This window comes from Triticum aestivum, chromosome 6B (assembly GCF_018294505.1).
Source record: "Triticum aestivum cultivar Chinese Spring chromosome 6B, IWGSC CS RefSeq v2.1, whole genome shotgun sequence".
Classification (NCBI taxonomy): domain Eukaryota; kingdom Viridiplantae; phylum Streptophyta; class Magnoliopsida; order Poales; family Poaceae; genus Triticum; species Triticum aestivum.
Window position 1 is genome coordinate 38499565 of NC_057810.1, and position 19059 is coordinate 38518623.

Genomic DNA, 19059 nt, shown 5'->3' on the forward strand with positions numbered 1-19059 from the left:
GTGTGTAGACCCTACGGGTTCGGGAGACATGCAGACATGACCGAGACGTTCTCCGGTCAATAACCAACAGCGGGATCTGGATACCCATGTTGGCTCCCACATGTTCCACGATGATCTCATCGGATGAACCACGATGTCAAGGACTTAATCAATCCCGTATTCAATTCCCTTTGTCTATCGGTATGTTACTTGCCCGAGATTCGATGTCGGTATCCAATACCTTGTTCAATCTCGTTACCGGCAAGTCACTTTACTCGTTCCGTAACACATCATCCCGTGATCAACTCCTTGGTCACATTGCGCATATGATGATGTCCTACCGAGTGGGCCCAGAGATACCTCTCCGTTTACACGGAGTGACAAATCCCAGTCTCGATCCGCATAAAACAATAGATACTTTCGGAGATACCTGTAGTGCACCTTTATAGTCACCCAGTTACGTTGTGACGTTTGATACACCCAAAGCACTCCTACGGTATCCAGGAGTTACACGATCTCATGGTCAAAGGAAGAGATACTTGACATTGGCAAAGCTCTAGCAAACGAACTACACGATCTTTGTGCTATGCTAAGGATTGGGTCTTGTCCATCACATCATTCTCCTAATGATGTGATCCCGTTATCAACGACATCCAATGTCCATAGCCAGGAAACCATGACTATCTGTTGATCACAACGAGCTAGTCAACTAGAGGCTCACTAGGGACATATTGTGGTCTATGTATTCACACGTGTATTACGATTTCCGGATAATACAGTTATAGCATGAATAAAAGACTATTATCATGAACAAAGAAATATAATAATAACTTATTTATTATTGCCTCTAGGGCATATTTCCAACAGGTGCCTGCGCCAGCAACCACGCTTCCACAACCGTAGGAGGGCCCAAAGCAACACCTAGCGGCATTGCTACCCCCAGGTACACCGTCCGGTGTAACCGGGCCCTCATACATGCGGGGCGGTGTGGTGCCATGTCTGAAGAGGCTGGACGGGGGCCCTGGGGGGGTAGCAATACCACCGGAGCGTTGCACCGGGCCCTCATACATGCAGGATGGTGTGGTGCCATGTCCAAATTAGAGGCGTCGCGCATCTCCGGGGTGTGCTCCCCCCTCACCGACGGTGCCGCCGCCGGCACCTGGAGGGGGGAAACAAACGCGTCGGGTCTACACGAAGGGGATCTTGCTGTGGGTTTGGCGGCATGCTAGCCCCCGGAGGCCGCCGGCCACAGTCGTAGACACGCGAAGAGCAATCCACGTAAGAGGGAATTGTTCAGATACTACTCCATCACGAACAATTATGAAAAATTACCACCAGTCCTACGGCACATGTGCCCACGTCGTGTAAAAAACTCATGATTTTATCGTGCTCTGAGTATTTAATAATATTCACGCCACATGGTTACCGTAGAACATCTAGTACCGTGTCATCGCCGTCCGTGAGGGGGGCCGCACCCCGGAGACGCGTGCCGCCTCTTCGGACATGCCACCACACCACCCCGCATGTATGAGGGCCTGGTGCGATGCTCGGGTGGCATTGCTACCCCCAGGGCCCCCTCCCGCATAACCCTGTAGCGTTTGACCACGCGATCTAGCCCTTTGACTTTGGACGGACGGGCTTTGAGGAGTGGACCTATCCACCCGGTTGTGTTAGGTCAGCCCATAGGAAGACTTTGGAGCAACATCCGGGCCAGACCCACGGCAAGATCCCCTCCGTGTAGACCCGACGCGTCCATTTCCACCCTCCAGGTGCCGGCGGCGGCACCATCCGTGAGGGGGGGCACACCCCGGAGACGCGTCCCGCCTCTTCGGACATGCCACCACACTACCCCGCATGTATGAGGGCCTAGTGCGATGCTCGGGTTGTATTGCTACCCCCCCAGGGCCCCCGTCCCGCCTAACCCTATAGCGTTTGACCACGGGATCTAGCCCTTTGACTTTGCACGGACGGGCTTTGAGCAGTGGACCCATCCACCCGGTTGTGTTAGGTCAGCCCATAGGAACACTTTGGAGCAACATCCGGGCCAGACCCACGGCAAGATCCCCTCTGTGTATACCCGACGCGTCCGTTTGCCCCTTCCTGGTGCCGCCGGCGGCGCCGTCCGTGAGGGGGGGCACACCCCGGAGACGCGTGCCGCCTCTTCGGACATGCCACCACACCACCCTGCATGTATGAGGGCCCGGTGCGACACTCGGGTGGCATTGCTACCCCCCCAGGGCCCCCGTCCCGCCTAACCCTGTAGCGTTTGACCACGGGATCTAGCCCTTTGACTTTGCACGGACGGGCTTGGAGCAGTGGACCTATCCACCCGGTTGTGTTAGGTCAGCCCATAGGAACACTTTAGAGCAACATCCGGGCCAGACCGATGGCAAGATCCCCTCCGTGTAGACCCGACGTGTTCGTTTCCCCCCTCCAGGTGCCGGCAGCAGCACCGTCCGTGAGGGGGGCACACCCCGGAGACGCGTGCCGCTTCTTTGGACATGCCACCACACCACCCCGCATGAATGAGGGCCCGGTGCGACGCTCGGGTAGCATTGTTACCCCCCCAGGGCCCCCGTCCCGCCTAACCTATAGCGTTTGACCAAGGGATCTAGCCCTTTGACTACGGACGGGCTTTGAGCAGTGGACCTATCCACCCGGTTGTGTTAGGTCAGCCCATAGGAACACTTTAGAGAAACATCCGAGCCAGACCAATGGCAAGATCCCCTCCGTGTAGACCCGACGCGTCCGTTTCCCCCCTCCATGTGCTAGCGGCGGCGGTGTCCGTGAGGGGGGCACACCACGGAGACACGTGCCGCCTCTTCGGACATGCCACCACACCACCCCGCATGTCTGAGGGCCCGGTGCGATGCTCGGGTGGCATTGCTACCCCCCAGGGCCCCCGTCCCGCCTAACCCTGTAGCGTTTGACCACGGGATCTAGCCCTTTGACTTTGCACGAACGGGCTTTGAGCAGTGGACCTATACACCCGGTTGTGTTATGTCAGTCCATAGGAACACTTTGGAGCAACATCCGGGCCAGACCAATGGCAAGATCCCCTCCGTGTAGACCCGACGCGTCCGTTTCCCCCTCTAGGTGCCAGCGGTGGTGCCGTCCGTGAGGGGGTGGGGGGGGGGGTACACCCCGGAGACGCGTGCCGGGCATTTGCACCTGCCATAACACTTCCAGACATGTGAGGGGCCGCCTACACAAGATTTGGCGGCATGCTAGCCCACGGAGGCCGCCGGCCACAGTCGTAGACACGCGAAGAGCAATCCGCGTAAGAGGGACTTGTTCAGATACTACTCCATCAGGAACAATTATGAAAAATTACCATCCGTCCTACGGCACATGTGCCCACGTCGTGTAAAAAACTCATGATTTTATCGCACTCCGAGTATTTAATAATATTCACGCCGCATCGTTACCGCAGAACGTCTACTACCGTGTCATCACCGTCCGTGAGGGGGGACACACCCCGGAGACGCCTGCCGCCTCTTCGGACATGCCACCACACCAACCCGCATGTATGAGGGCCGGTGCGACGCTCGGCTGGCATTGCTACACCCCCAGGGCCCCCATCCCGCATAACCCTGTAGCGTTTGACCACGGGATCTAGCCCTTTGACTTTGCATGGACGGGCTTTGACCCATGGAACTCTCCACCCGGTTGTGTTAGGTCAGCCCATAGGAACACTTTGGAGCAACATCTGGGCCAAAGCAACAGTAAGATCCCCTCCGTGTAGACCAGGCGCGTCCGTTTCCCCACTCCAGGTGCCGACGGCGGCGGCGTCCGTGAGGGAGGGCACACCCCGGAGATGCGTGCCGCCTCTTCGGGCATGCCAGCACACTGTACGGCATGTATGAGGCCCCCGTATTGCCTAACCCCCCAGGGTCCCGGTTTTACGGGCGTCGCACCGGGTACCGGGTCCCATAGAGACGGTAAACTAAAAATCTAAAAATAGTAATAATAGAATTTGTAAAAAAAACATGCCGTAATTTTTTTTTAAAAAGCGGTAATAAAAAAATAAAAAAATGGAAGTACGTATGCCGACGGCTAGGCCATCGGCATATCTCATACGTTATCCACTCGGCTCTGTCATTGGCAGGTGGGACCAAGCCTATGCCGATGTCTAGGCCGTCGGCTTAGGTCCAACCTTATCCAGTCGCTGCACGCCCTCCCCTCCTCCACTCGTTGCACATCTCCTCTCCTCCACTCGTTTCTCTCCCCCAACCACCACCGCCACCCTCTCCCCATGCCGCGCCGCCGTCGTCCCCGCCCTAACCCACGCCGCGCCGCCGTCCTGCTCGCCCCGCGCCTCCCCGCCGTCCTCCCCGCCCCCGTGCCGCCCCGACATCCTCCCCGCCCCGCGCCTCCGCGCCATCCTCCTCGCCCCTGTGCCATCCCGATGTCCTCCCCGCCCCGCGCCGCCCCGTCCGCGGCCGCGCCGACGTCCTCCCCGCCCCGCGCCTCCCCGTCCCACGCCGCCTCGTCCGCACCCGCCCTGTGTCACCGTCGTCCGTTCCCGCACCAGCCCGCAAGGGCTCGACTCCGGTCGCTGATCCGGCGCCCCTTCCTGGCCGATTGGAGAAACTGGCCCTCCCTGTGCTGCAGCTCATCACCGCCCCCCAACCACCACCGCCCCTCTCCTACGTGAGTTTTTCTTCTTCTTTTTTAGTGTTTTGGTACTGTTTTTAGGTGGATGAATGCATAGATGATGGAATGTATGTCATATTTGTTAGATGTAGTTAGTTTTCAAAATATTGATCAATGGATGTTATTAGCAATATGAGTTTTTTTAAGGTGAAGTGTGAATGTTGTTATGTGATGTGTGATTATATACTTTTTGCACGGTGGTATTTTGATCATGATGGTGTTGCTACAAATCAATCATGAAATATTTATTGACAATTAATGGTCTTGCTAAAGAATACTTATTTGAGAAAAATGGTGATGTTCATAACTTTTTCATATGGATTTCATTTAGATGATCATGATTGTTAGGTGAGGAGAGATAATGATGATTTTTTATGCTTCTATGATTTTGAGATGATGATGATGACCGATGATAGATGATTCTTAGATGGTGATGTGGATGATAGATGATGATATTTTTTTATGCTTCGATGATTTTTGAGATGATGATGATGATGATTGTGATGTTCTAAATTTTTTGCCGTGATGGAATTTGCAGGCTTTGTGGTGTTGCATTTCATCAAAGTGACTGTCGTCCGACGCGTTGGTCCCTGAGCATCCCTCTGTTGTTCGACTCCTTCCCCTACAACCGAGGGTGAGCTACAAGTCCATCTCCTCCATTTTTTGATGTCACTAGATTTCATTCTCAAGTCAACTGGCGTAACCTAGGCGTCTCCCGTTCGAAAGGGTTGCATCGATAAATATGCATTCAATTGCATATTTATCACCGCAGCTCTTTCGGATTGTCCAGCGTTTTCCACAGACAGCCCGAGGATGTGTAGATTGGGTATGTTCTCCATGTTCTACGCCGTTCCGAGATAGGATTTTGGCGGCGCCTCCCCATTGTTCTCCGGAGCACATTCTCTCGGCTATTTACCGAGACGTGTATCAGGAGAACAGCGGGGAGGTGCTGCCGAAATTTTGTCTCGGAACGGGGTAGAATGGAGAACGTACTCAATCTACACATCCTCGGGTGGGATTAGGACCCATCTTTACCTATTAGAGATGTAGGTGGATTCAACGCAGTAGAAACTGAAAATTTGATGTGATTAATTTAAGTGAATCCTTAATTATGTTGTGTGGCTTGCAAAATAGCAGAGGATGGCAGATAATCAGTGGATGTACAGTGGTTTTATCCGTCGAAATTGAGTAACATCAGAGTGGATCGCGAAAAACGATGTGTATTTGAAGGAGATATTTCGTCATCCAATGAGAATTAGCCCCACCATGCCCCTATGGGAGATGTGCCAAACGTCACCGTAGAACTCAGACGGACATGATTGAGCACCTTCACACGCACGGCTATTTGCCAAACTTTGACATGCCGCCGATAAGCACAGGCGAGCAAGACCGTGGTAGAGAGGAGGTGATGCGACAATGCATCGATGGATATGAGGACGACGGGGTCAGGGACATGCTAGATGATGTCATTGTTGCAGAAGCGGCAAATGCGACACCTTCAGAGAATGAATTGGAGGAGCCGGAGGCAACCGCAAAGGCCTTCTTGGAGGTCTTGGCCTCGTCGAAGAAACCTCTTTATGCGGGTGCGAAAATATCTTAGCTGGATGCCATCTCGCAACTGATTGCAGTCAAGGCTGAGTACGACTGTAGCCAGAAATGCTTCGAAGCATTCTTGGGAGTATGGGCTAACAGCCTCCCTGAGGGTCATGAACTGCCGAAAAGCATGTATGTTACAAAGAAAATTATGAAGGCACTCTCTATGGATTATGAGAAAATAGATGTTTGCCTTAAGAATTGCCTTTTGTTTAGGCACGAGTATGCGGATGACAAGTACTGTAGGCAGTGCGGTTCGTCTCGGTAGACCATTGGGTGATGATGATGTGGTTAGAAATGATGACGCTAGACCATTGGGTGATGATGATGTGGATCCAAACGACGACGATGCACGGAATGATGGTGAGACCATTGTCAATGAAAATGACATACTGATGCTAGAGAAGTTAAACGAAGATGCTGACGATGAGGAAGAGCCTCCACCTCGGTCAGACAATGAAGATGATATGATTGATAGTGATGATGAGAAGGACCGAGAAAGAGGTTACAATTGTGATGATTCATATGGTTTCTAGCAGATGTACGTTTAAAGTCTTTTTTTCTATAGTTTAGGAATATGCCTTTTTATGCATATTTATTAATGTGTTTATTATCATGCCTTTTCCTTCATTTTATTAATTTACTAATTGCTTATTCTCTTTTCAATGCAGGTTTGTGGAACATGGGCAAGGGGAAGGCCGACGGCGTGGGTTTCCTACGCAAGGTCGTCGGCATGCCTAGTCGGACTGGTCGAGCACGTAATCCTCCCCCCCAGGCTACTTGACGATGACTCTTCACAAGGAGGTCGAGGGAGAGGTGCCCCTAGAGGAGGAGGGGGTGGGGGGAGGGGGGGGAGCCTCTAGAGGGCGAGGTGGTGGGGAGAGAGCCACTACAGGGGGTCGCGGCCAGAAAGAGCGCACCCTCACCGAGTTAGGGGTGTTGCCTTCGAGGCCCTCCTCTAGTGAGGTACCCTCCTCTAGTGAGGTACCCTCCTCTGGCGAGGAGGAGGAGGAGGACGAGGCAGGCGAGGAGGAGGAGGAGGTTCGGGATTGGGCCGAGGAGGAGGTGGAGGAGGAGGACGAGGAGGAGGTTGGGGAGAGGGAGGCAGGCGAGGAGGAGGGTGGTGGCGGGGATGATGGTGGTGGCGGGGAGGGGTTGACAACAATGGGTGGCTGCGTGGTAACACAAAGCTACCAAAGCAGGTTCCTGCTACTAAGGAGCAGAAGTGGCTAATTGAGCCCATGGGGAAAGAGTAAGTGCCACTTTATAATAATTTCATTATTTTGCTTGTCACATGCTCATTCCGGTTCTTATTTATTTTGCTTGTCACATGCTAATAGTTCATTCTTTTGCAGCAACTGGATATATTCTAAAGGGTTCCTTATTCCCAACGGCCTCATCACCGTCTTGCTGAAGTTACACTGGCCGGGGTTGTACTGTCCGGATCTAGTCAGGCACCCGGACCATCGGGTCTTGGCCACGAGCTGGGAGCACTAGGAAGCGGCCCTCCACGCGGACCATGGGACCCATGCCAAGGCCCTGATCACCACTTTATGGGTGAGTTCTCTTCAGAAGCACAAGTCCATTCTAGTTTCGTGAATGATTTAACTCATGTCTTCTTCCATTCTTGTTTCATGGATGATTGTAGAAATTCTATCGAGTTCTTCCGGAGCACAGGGCTAGAGCGGACCAGATCGTGTTGCGCCAATGCAAGAAGAAGGCCCGCCAGATGCAGTACGAGGTGCGTTATGTGGCCATCTCGACATACCATCATGACTATCTTGGTGTGAAGATGACCAAGGACGACGCGCGGAGGATGGGCATTACCTTGGATAGGGACGAGTTCTTGAAGGTAACTATAAAAGATTTTTCATTATGCCTTCATTACCTTGTGGTACATTTCACCGTTTTGTATTGACATGCCATTATGCTTTCATTATGTAGGTGTTACAAAATCGGTGTTATGGAAAAGACGAGTCCTGGGCGGCATTGGTGGATCTTTGGTGTGATGAGGCTGGAGCCTGGGCGGCTATCAGAGTCAAAAACAAGGCTAACCGAGGGAAGGAGGGAGTACATGCTCAGGGAAATGGAAACCACTATCTCCACAAGGTAGTTAATGTATGACTAACCCCATTAGACATTCTTCTTCTTCTATTTACCATCACTTTCTTATGTGTGACAAACCTCTATTTGGTGGTGCAGGAGGAGAAACTGAAGTGGCCGCTCTCAGACATGCAGGCATGGGAGATCGCCCATACGCGAAAGGACTCCAAGCCTGGCAAGCCCAAGTACTACGGCAAGAAGACCACGGGGAGGAAGAAGGCCTACTCTGAAGCGTATCTGAAGTTACATCCTGACACACCTGACCCCATTGCGGCGGCTCTGGACGATAGGGCGGTGGTGAGCATGGGGCCCAAGGAGCACGGTCGGGAGGCGATTCTTGATGCTGCGATCACTCCTACTATCTCCTACACACAGCTTCGTCGGATCGACCCGAGCCTGAGCCAGCGCACGAGCCAGCCAGTGACCAGTGCACAGTCCCTCTTTCAGGAGCAATAATCCTTCAGTATTTTCCCTCTTATCTTCATTGGTCATTTCATTTTCCGCATTTAGTAGTTTTATGTGTTCCATCATGTCATACCGTGGGCCTACCTGGAGTACACACGCCAGGAGACCATGGCGTGGCATGAGAGGCTTTAGGAACACCAAGTGGAGAGGGATCGCCGGATGCATCAGTCTTTTCAGGATATGGCGGCCGGCAGGAGTCTTCAGTTGCAGCCAGCACAATGTCCTCCAGCAAAACCAGTGCTGCTGACCTTTGAGGAGTTTGTGGCACAGAACGCTGGCCCCTCGCCAGTTAGTTCATCCCCAATCTATTCACCCAAAGCATGTCATGCCTTTCAACACAGTCATATATCCCGTTAATATGTCTTTTCAACATGCAGTGAACAGGTGGATCTACTGTTGGCGGTGGTCTTCGCAGCACTCCGGAGACACAGAGCCCGACCACTCCGATCCACAGAGGCGGAGGCGGAGGTGGAGGCGGTCTTGGCGGTAGCGCTACCGCTAGCAATGACGACCTGGGCTTCGACGGTCTTGGCGGTGACGACCTCCGCGGTGGTCGACGTCCTGGTGCTTAAGCCTTGTGTGTGGTGATGATGCTTGAGATGACTTGTGTGTGGTGATGATCATTTATATGACTTGTGTGATTTTCTATATGCTTATGCTTATGTTGGTTGTGATGATGATCATTTAGAGACTTGTGTGTGATCATGCTTATGCAATTATTGTTGTGATGATGCTTATGCTTATGTTCGTTGACACGTGCTGATATGTGCTGCTGATATGTGCTGTTATTTGAATTGAAATGATTTGAAAACAAACAGAAAAGGCAAAAAAATCAAAAGCAAACTATGCCGACGGCTATGCCGTCGGCATAGGGCTGGCGTGAGCTCCCAGTAGCTGACACGTGGCACCTATGCCGACGGCCCAGCCGTTGGCTTAGTTTTTAAGCTAAGCCGATGGCTAGGCCGTCAGCATAGGTGCCACGTGTCAGCTACTGGGAGCTCTGTATGAAGGAGTATGCCGACGGCTAGGCCATCGACATAGTTTGAAACTTGGCCGACGGCCTAGCCGTCGGCATAGACCTGGTCCACGAGCATCGAATGGTCGCCACGTGGCACACCTATGACGACGGCCTCGCCGTTGGCATTTGTTTTGACTAAGCCGATGGCAAGGCCGTCGGCATAGGGGTGCCACGTGGCGACCTGTCGTTGGGCAAACTTGACGGCCGCCGCTGTTAGGCGTGATTGTTGCCTACGGCCGGGGCCGTTGGCATAGATGTACGTCCCCCGTCGGTGTAGCATATATGCCGACGGCTTTTCTATGCCGACGGCCTCCCTGGCTGTGCCGACGTATATGTTGCCGACGGCCCTATGCCGACGGGGGCTGTCGCCATTGGTCTATCCCGACGGGACTCAAGGCTATGCCGACGGCCCTGGCCGTCGGCATAGGGGCGATTCACGTAGTGCTTGGCCCATCGATCTAGCACTCCTTCTGGGCCGAATACCCAAAAGCTTTGAGGCCCACAACCGCGGCATTATCTCTTGGCTCAACCGAGCCCAGCGACGAATTCAAACAGAGCCGCGTGGCTACCCCGATCGGGATTTCACAGGACAGCTGCACCACCGTCGGCTCCGGCCGCCGACCCTTCTTCTGGCGACTACGCACAACCTTCCATTCCGAACCGAGAAAATCACCGAACATAAGGGCCGGAAGACATACCTTTGGTAGAGGGCCACGCCATGGCCGGATCGCCGTCGCCGCCGTCCTCTGGTGCACGACGCGCCTAACAATCTCGATACTCTCCGTCTTCCCCAATCCATTCCTTGCCGCATCTTCCTGCAGAATTGCCTCATCTACCAACAGCGCAACCTCTTCTTCAGAATATCCTATCTTGAAAGCCTCGCAGATGTGATGCCGTCTCCAGCGAGCAAGCGTCAAGAGGCCGGCCGGCGTCTTCGTCACTTTCCAGGAGCACCCAGAACTGTCCCCCGACTCGCCGGTCACCGTGGTCCCGAGACCCGTACCTAGTCGCCCCGTCCATCGTACGGCCTACGAAGACTAACGTAACCTTCGTAACTACTTAACTTCGCCCCCTTGATTTTCAGGTGGGTGGGGCCCCTCCTCCCCCTTGTCCAATACTAATTACCCACATTGCACTTTATGTTAAACATGTAACATTATTTACATAAGTGTAGTATAATTGCCCTCGTACACGGGGTCTCACATGCTAGCTAGTATTCCCCCGTATCCCTTGAAAAAGCTACAATTTTGCCATGTGCTAAAAAACACCTACAATTCTGCGCCGCCGCCAAGACCCAGCTCCCGATGGACTTGCCGATCATCTCCGACGGTCTCCTGGTTGAGATCTTCCTCCACCTCTCCAACCCAGACAATCTCGTCCGCGTCTCCGCCTCCTACGCCTACTTCCGCCGCCTCATCACCGACCGCTCCTTCCTCCGACGGTTCCGCAGGCTCCACGCTCCACCTTTCCTAGGCTTCCTCAATCCATGCAAAGTATTCCATCCTGTCGACCACTCAACCCGCCTTACCCCTCCGCATTGGCAGCCACTGCGGTCGTCCTGGCCGCTGACTTCTCCTTTGCCTTCTCTGTGGGCCGTATAGGAGTCCGTGATGGCCGTGTCCTCCTCATTAGGACCAACCAGCAGTACACCTATGAGGGGCAAGGAGTCCCATTCACGGAGATGGTTTTGTGCTACCCCTTACTGTTGGAATATGCCCTAGAGGCAAAAATAAAAGGATTATTATTATATTTCCTTGTTAATGATAATTGTCTTTATTCATGCTATAATTGTATTATCCGGAAATTGTAATACACGTATGAATACATAGACCATAACATGTCCCTAGTGAGCCTCTAGTTAACTAGCTCGTTGATCAACAGATAATCATGGTTTCCTGACTATGGACATTAGATGTCGTTGAGTGGGATCACATCATTAGGAGAATGATGTGATGGACAAAACCCAATCCTAGGCATAGCACAAGATCGTGTAGTTCGTTTGCTTGAGCTTTTCCAATGTCAAGTATCTTCTCCTTAGACCATGAGATCGTGTAACTCCCGGATACCATAGGAGTGCTTTGGGTGTACCAAACATCACAACGTAACTGGGTGACTATAAAGGTGCACTACAGGTATCTCCGAAAGTGTCTGTTGGGTTGACACGAATCGAGACTAGGATTTGTCACTCCGTATGACGGAGAGGTATCTCTGGGCCCACTCGGTAGTGCATCATCATAATGAGCTCAAAGTGACCAAGTGTCTGGTCACGGGATCATGCATTACGGTACGAGTAAAGTGACTTGCCGGTAACGAGATTGAACAAGGTATTGGGATACGGACGATCGAATCTGAGGCAAGTAAAATACCGATTGACAAAGGGAATTCAATACGGGGTTGCTTGAATCCTCGACATCATGGTTCATCCGATGAGATCATCGAGGAGCATGTGGGAGCCAACATGGGGTATCTAGATCCCGCTATTGGTTATTGACTGGAGAGCCGTCTCGGTCATGTCTACGTGTCTCCCGAACCCGTAGGGTCTACACACTTAAGGTTTGGTGACGCTAGGGTTGCAGAGATATGAGAATGCAGCAAACCGAAAGTTGTTCGGAGTCCCGGATGAGATCCCGGACGTCACGAGGAGTTCCGGAATGGTCCGGAGGAAAAGAATTATATATAGGAAGTGCAGTTTCGGCCATCGGGAGAGTTTCGGGGGTCATCGGTATTGTACTGGGACCACCGGGTGGGGCCACCTACCCCGGAGGGCCCCGTGGGCTGAAGTGGGGAGGGGACCAGCCCCTGGTGGGCAGGTGCACCCCCCTTGCCCCACCCTGCACCTAGGGTTGGAAACCCTAGGGTGGGCGGTGTCGGTGTCAAAACTGGCGGATCTCGGGTAGGGGGTCCCGAACTGTGCGGCTAGGCGGATGGTAACAGGAGACGAGGGACACGATGTTTTACCCAGGTTCGGGCCCACTTGATGGAGGTAAAACCCTACGTCCTGCTTGATTGATATTGAAGATGTGTGTTACAAGAGTGTATATACCACGAGATCAAGGAGGCTAAACCCTAGAAGCTAGCCTATGGTATGATTGTTGTAATGGTTGTTCGTCCTACGGACTAAAGCCCTCCGGTTTATATAAACACCAGAGAGGGCTAGGGTTACACAGAGTCGGTTACAATGGTAGGAGATCTACATATCCGTATCGCCAAGCTTGCCTTCCACACCAAGGAAAGTCCCATCCGGACACTGGACGAAGTCTTCAATCTTGTATCTTCATAGTCTTGGAGTCCGGCGGACGATGATAGTCCGGCTGTCCAGACGCCCCCTAGTCCAGGAATACCTCAGTAGCCCCTGAACCAGGCTTCAATGATGATGAGTCCGGCGCACATATTGTTCGGCATTGCAAGGCGGGTTCCTCCTCCGAATAATCCATAGAAGATTGTGAACACCAGGATTGTGTCCGGCTCTGCAAAATAAATTCCACATTCCACCATAGAGAGAATAATATGTACACAAGTTCAATCTGCTGACGTATTTTATGGCATGACGTCACACCACTACCAAGCCTTTACTTGAATCGTTTTTTATTATACCACCTCAGCGCGTCTAGCGAAGCGGTTTCCTTGGCACGTCTTGTCGAAGCAGAGATCGTGTTCCCCTTATTCCGGGATTCCCATCAATACAGACGTGGGCAACACAACCGCGCCATTGATGGTGGCGCTTGGGGGATAAGCGAGTTTTACCAGGCCGGTGGGGACGCATAGTCTTCGTCCGCCCATATATAAGGGGATAAGGATCCACCTTTTGACCTACACCTTCTTCCTCCTTTGCTTATCCGTCTTCGTGCACTCGAGCTCCAGCGCCCAAGTTCGCACATCTCGTCTCAACCTTCTCCAGTCATGTCCGGAGCGGGAGGCAAGTGGATGGCCTCCTCCATCATGGAGGGGCACATCGAAAGGCTGCGCGGCGCCGGATACCTGTCCAGCGACATCGTGCACCGTCTGCCCAACAAGGGGCAGCTCATCCCCACCCTCAGGCCCCATGAGAGGGTGGTCTTCCTTCCCCATTTCCTCCACGGACTGGGCTTTCCACTCCATCCCTTTGTCCGGGGGCTCATGTTCTACTACGGCCTGGATTTCCACGATCTGGCGTAGAACTTCATCCTCAACACCTCGGCGTTTATCGTCGTGTGCGAGGCCTTCCTCTGCATCCAGCCCCACTTCGGCTTGTGGCTCAAGACCTTCAATGTCAAGCTGAAGGTAGTAAATGGGAATCAGGCAGAGTGCGGAGGCGCCATGGTGGGTAAGATAGCCAACGTCGTCTGGCTCGAGGGCGCCTTCGTGGAAACCATCAAGGGGTGGCAATCGGGGTGGTTCTACATCACCGAGCCGCGTGACCCTAAATGGGTAGCGGCCCCCGAATTTAGATCTGGAATCCCCACGCGGCTCACCTCTTGGAAAGAGAGTGACCTGACTTGGGGCGATTCGGAGGAGCTGACCGGACTCCAAACCTATATCCAGAAGCTGGTGAACAAGAAGCTCAAGCTTGTCAACGTGGTCCAGGTCATGCTCATCCGCCGGATTCTCCCGTGCCAAGAACGGGCATTTAAATTGTGGGAGTTCAATCTGGCACAGCACCAAACCTTGAACAGGCTCTTCGACACTAGGTACGAAGATGCCTGGAAGGTGCTCTTCAAGGGCGCCGAAGCTCCCGCATCCATCACTGAAGATCGCAGATTTCGCTCGCAGCGTCCAGCTGACGAGGTAAGTGATTCTACCCCTTTACGGGACAATTGTTTTTAATAGTTCGACCTTACGCGGGATTTAATCTCCCCTTTCCTTTGACAGGACTGGATGAAGAAGGCCGAGCAGATTATCTGTCCGGCTCCCATGCCAGAAAACCCAGTAGACGCCCATCTAGCGGGGCTGCTAGTTCCGGCACCGCATGTGGTGCCGGAGAAGAAGGCCAAGAAGGAGGCCACGGGTACTCGAAAGAGTTCCCGTTTTCAGGTGTCCGATGACTCCGAGGCGGACTCCTCCCCCGAAGGCGAGGAGGAGAAAGAGGACACTCCCCTGGAGGGGGCAGAGAGAAAGAGGAAGGCTTCCCCAACGGGAGAAGCTGAAGGGTCCAAGAGAGGAAGGACCCTGCCTCCGGACAGTCCCGCCAACGCCAACGACGGCGATGAGGAGTGGCCCTCAAGGGCCAAGCCGCTAGCAAGATCGTAAGTATCCGGATTCCTGAGTGATTTGTAATTTCTTTTTTGTGCCATGTAGTGTCCTTCTAACGCCGCATACTATCTGTAGCCCGGCCGAGGAGGACCTTCCCGCTTCATCCAGCGGGTCCTTGGCCCCGTCGGATGTAGATTCCATTCCGACCGCCTCCACCCCTCGCGATGCTGAGGACGCCGAGGTGGGATCCCAGGAGGGGACCCGCCAGGAGGGGGAGGCTCCAGGGGTGCCACAAGGCAACCTCCCGGACTTTGCGCCGGACTCTGTGCCGGAACCCGCAGTGGTTCCGGAGTCCGGCAGGCGACCCCTTCGCAAGAAGGGCAAGACCGTGACACCGGCGACCTCCGTCCAACCGGAGGCGCCGGACAACCTGTTGGAGACGCTCAACGGCGCTTCCATCGAGGAAGAACACCGCACTATTATGAGTGCGGTGATTCAGAAGGTTCAGCTTGCCAAGAGTGGGCTGACCGAAGCTTGCAGCAGCCTTCTAACAGACTTTGAGGTAAGAAGTTTAAAATATGTAATACGATACCGCATAGACAGTAGCCACTGATGCTCGGTTCGGTGTTCGGAAAGAAAAACCGGACTGAGGATCTAAACAAGATATACGCAGGAGTGCTAAGAATTATGTCAATATGGGTTTGCAGGCTGCGCTGTTGACCTCTGCCGCACTGACTGCGGAGGTCGGTGCTTTGAAGCAGGACCTCGAGCGGTCCGAGCGAGAGCTCGGCCTTGCCAAGAAGCAGCTCGAGGACAAAGAAGGTGAGTAACACCACTTTGAAATTTGTACGTTACAGAAAAGGATTTTGGTTGCAATAGAAATAACAAGGATAACGTGGGTACTGCAGGGGCCACGAACGAGGTGGCAACCCTGAAGGAGGCCATGTCCGCGGCCGAACACAATGCGGCCGCAGAACGGGTGGAGTGAGAGAGGCAAGAGGCGCAGGTGGCGGAGGTGCGGCAAGAGCTCCAGGCTCTAATGGAAAAGCATGAGAGTTTGGAGCGCGACTCAAAGACTCGAGAGTCCGAGCTTGCCTCGGCTCTTGAAAGTGCCAAAGCCGCCAAGGCCGAGGCCCATAAGTCCCTCCAGGAGATTGAGGCAGTGAAGAAGATAGCGGCGGGTAAGGCATTTTTCATGCAAACCAAGCATGTGAATGTAAATTACCTGTTACTTACCCGCATTCGGAGCTCTCCAGGGGCGTTTGTAGATCTGCCTCGCAGTGTGTCCGATGACGCCACATTCTACCGTGCTGAGGAGGGGAGCTCAACGGAGAAGGTCTTCTGGTCTCAGTATGCTGAGGCCGGACATCCGGTGCCCCCTAGCGACCAGCTGAAGCAGCTGGTCGAGCTCCACAAGGTAGCTGAGCAGGCCATGAAGGGCCTTATAGTCCGGTTGTGGCCTGGAGGAGCCATGCCTGGGAGCTACTTTGGCCTCGTGCCGCGGCTGGTGGATGCGTGCCCTTGGGTGGAGGTCATCAAGCGCTCCGCCTGCGTTGAAGGTGCCCGTCGGGCCCTTGCCCGCGCAAAGGTGCACTGGGGCAGGCTAGATGCTGTGTGGCTACTGACGGACGCGCCGCCGGCGGACAAGGAGTATCGTACGCCCGAAATCTACTATAAGACTGTCCTGAAGGGTGCCCGCAAGATTGCGGATGAGTGCCCCAAAGATGTAATTTTTTAGTAGACTCGCAATGTGTTATCATGTGTGCTAAAAACTTTGTTCATATGCGCTAAGAAACGCTTGTTTGATTTAAACTATTACCTTCTATGTGGCCGTTTATCAAATCTGAGAGATGGCAAGTCGTCGGCTTCAGCCCCCATGCCACGAGTGCTGGGGTGTTCGGGATAAACTTGAGCACTCTTGTTCCCATTTTTGGGTCCATCTAGGGAGGCGCTCAACACAACTAACAAGGCAACCGGACTTATAATGCTTGAACACTCTCACTTAGCCATAGAATTCTATAATTTTAAATTTCGGCGAAGCCCCTAGTGTTTGGAAGACCGAATTCGAGGCGCTATCCACGCCTTTGTCACGACCGGTTTTTCCGGGTATCAATTTCCAGAAAAAGGCCGTCGTGCTCATCAGCCCCAGGATTACTGTTAGCTGATGAGGCTCCAACTTGATACAGAAACTCCAAGCAAAATACACAATATGCAGTACAAGACCGTTCTGGACTGTGAGTACAACAAATGGTTTCTAGTGGTTGATGGCGGAAGCGGTTTGTGGATCATCAGTGTCTATGGGACTCCAATTCCCACAGGAACAGCTGACCAGGTTAACTCCTATCTTCGCGAGGCTGCTATCTCCATTGTGTGGGTTCCGGGGCTGGCATCGCGTTGCTCCTCTCCGTGCAAGAAAATCTGGCCAAGACAATAGCCAGGGACAAGCCAGTGAGTACTTTGAATGTACTCGCAAACATTATGAACACAGGTATAATATAACAATGATGTGCTGAAAATATTTTTATGCTCATGACGTCAGTCACAAAAGAGAAATGAAACTCTGATGCGTGCAAGCAAGTTATTTATAAAAATGCAATAACATGGTAGTATTAAAATTTATGAAACAAATAACAAGCAATGCCACAGTCGGGCGTCTTAGCGACACCACATAAAGGGCTTTAAAAGAAATGCCATAGTCGGGCGTCTGAGCGACACCACATAAAGGGCTTTAAAAGAAATGCCACAGTCGGGCGTCTGAGCGACACCACATAAAGGGCTTTAAAAGAAATGCCACAGTCGGGCGTCTGAGCGACACCACATAAAGGGCTCAAAAAATGCCACAGTAGGGCGTCTGAGCGACACCACATAAAGGGCTTTAAAAGAAATGCCACAGTCGGGCGTCTGAGTGACACCACATAAAGGGCTTTAAAAGAAATGCCACAGTCGGGCGTCTGAGCGACACCACATAAAGGGCTTTAAAAGAAATGCCACAGACGGGCATCTGAACGACACCACATAAAGGGCTTTAAAAGAAATGCCACAGTCGGGCGTCTGAGCGACACCACATAAAGGGCTTTAAAATAAACAATCATAGTGAATATCCCGGAGGTAGAACCATCCCAGAGATACTCGATATTAACAATAATATCACGGGTTGGTCAACAATAATAATAATCATAATTATCACAAGTCACAAGTAGTAATTCCAGTTCTGGTTAACAGTTTTACCTCCGAAGACCGACGCTAAGACCGACACTTGACCCATCCCAGACTGTAATCCTTAACCATGGACACGGCTATTCGAATAGGTTTAATCTCTGCAGAGGGTGTACTCTTTACCCACGAGTAACGGATTTCTTTAGTCCATCGGGGCTAATTCCGTCTACGGTCTTTTTGTTGAAAACACACCTAACTTGCACACACCAGCTTAACTCACACGTGTCTGGAATCACCCACAACACCTGTTAAGCAAACTCTAAGTGGGGAGGCTACAACCTCGCGTAGCATGGGATCAAATTTATATCGCGCGCTCTAAGGGGTGGCCTCCCCTCTCGGTCCCAACCGGAAACACCCATGCCCCCGGACCAGGTGGCCTGCCTACCAGCTACAACCGGTATCTTCCACCATGGCCTCTCTGTACGGTGTGTGCTAGAAAGAGGTTGACAACTTACTGAACTGTACTCTACTTACTGTAGAGACGAGTGGTAGTACGAAACAAGTATGGGGGTTACTGGAACAAGACTCGATTTATGGTCGACTCAGGAGGTTTAAGTATTCCCTGCATGATTAGTATAACGAATATATTTCATCCAACAGAGTCACCGCTCATATCACCTTACCATGCCATACCAGACATAACCGTCCCGACGGAGACCGGCGACAAACTCATGCCTACCCAAGGCAGAGGTTTTCCCGGGTTCCTGCCGGTATGCATGCAAGGCACATGAGGGTGATTATCATCACAAGTGTGTTCATTTCCAACAGCATGGAAATCACTAATATGCACTCATGCATATGATCATACTACATGAAATAACAAGTCCTTCGAAATGCGGTGGTGTTATAAATGTATCAAC